The sequence below is a fragment of the Pteropus vampyrus genome, unplaced genomic scaffold (assembly GCF_000151845.1).
Source record: "Pteropus vampyrus isolate Shadow unplaced genomic scaffold, Pvam_2.0 Scaffold357, whole genome shotgun sequence".
In the NCBI taxonomy this organism is placed as follows: domain Eukaryota; kingdom Metazoa; phylum Chordata; class Mammalia; order Chiroptera; family Pteropodidae; genus Pteropus; species Pteropus vampyrus.
In genome coordinates, this window is record NW_011889138.1 from 29113 (window position 1) to 30058 (window position 946).

Below are 946 nucleotides of genomic sequence, written 5' to 3' on the forward strand. Positions count from 1 at the left end.
TACTGTGATGATTTGCCCAATGAAAAATTATTAAAATACGCTTTAATATTTTTATGTAGGATATCAGTCATTCTTTACCTTTAGATCCAGTGTGTTATTTAGTTCTAATTGTAAGGCTGAAATACGTCTATTTCTACTTTTAGATACATTAACACTATGTAATAAATAGATATTTTTCCAGAAATTGATTATATTAATAAGGAAAAATATATGTATGTACAAATATGTGTACTTATTATGCCTCTCATTTTGTACCATTGACTTTTCTACTTATTTCCATTTTAGCATAAAGCTTTCATTACTACACATTTTTATATTTTATAACTACTTGAGAAATATTGGAGATATGATTTGGATTAGAATTGTGTTAAATAAGGTAACTATATTGAAGCAATACCTTTATGCATATTTCTTAAGCTATGTTTTCTATTTGCTATGTTTTATTTCTGAACCAAATATTTTAATAGAACTTTCAATTTTACTTCTAGTTTTCCTTAACATTACCTAATTCATGTGTAATTTTGTCCATTTTTATTACATAGGTTTATTTTTCAATGTAGCAATACTAATGGGTTTTGCTAAGAAGTCATTATGGACAGAACTTTAAGATATCTTTGGAGGCATGTTTGCCTCATATATATCCCTAGTATATTATTTAATTGAAAATTATATAGAGATAACTCGTGATTATTGAAATTTTAAAAAATAATACAAAAAGATCCCATGAACACTTTACCCAGGTTCCACCAGTGGTCACATTGTTCATGACAATGAGAGTGTGCTCTAATCTTCTTCAGATTTTACTACTCTACTCAGGGTGCGTGTGTGTGTGTGTGTGTGTGTGTGTGTGTGTGTGTGTGTGCACGCACGCATGCGCACACACACACACATCCCTCTGACTTTTAAAGCCATTTGAAAGTTTTCTTTTTCCAGCTTTATCAAAATA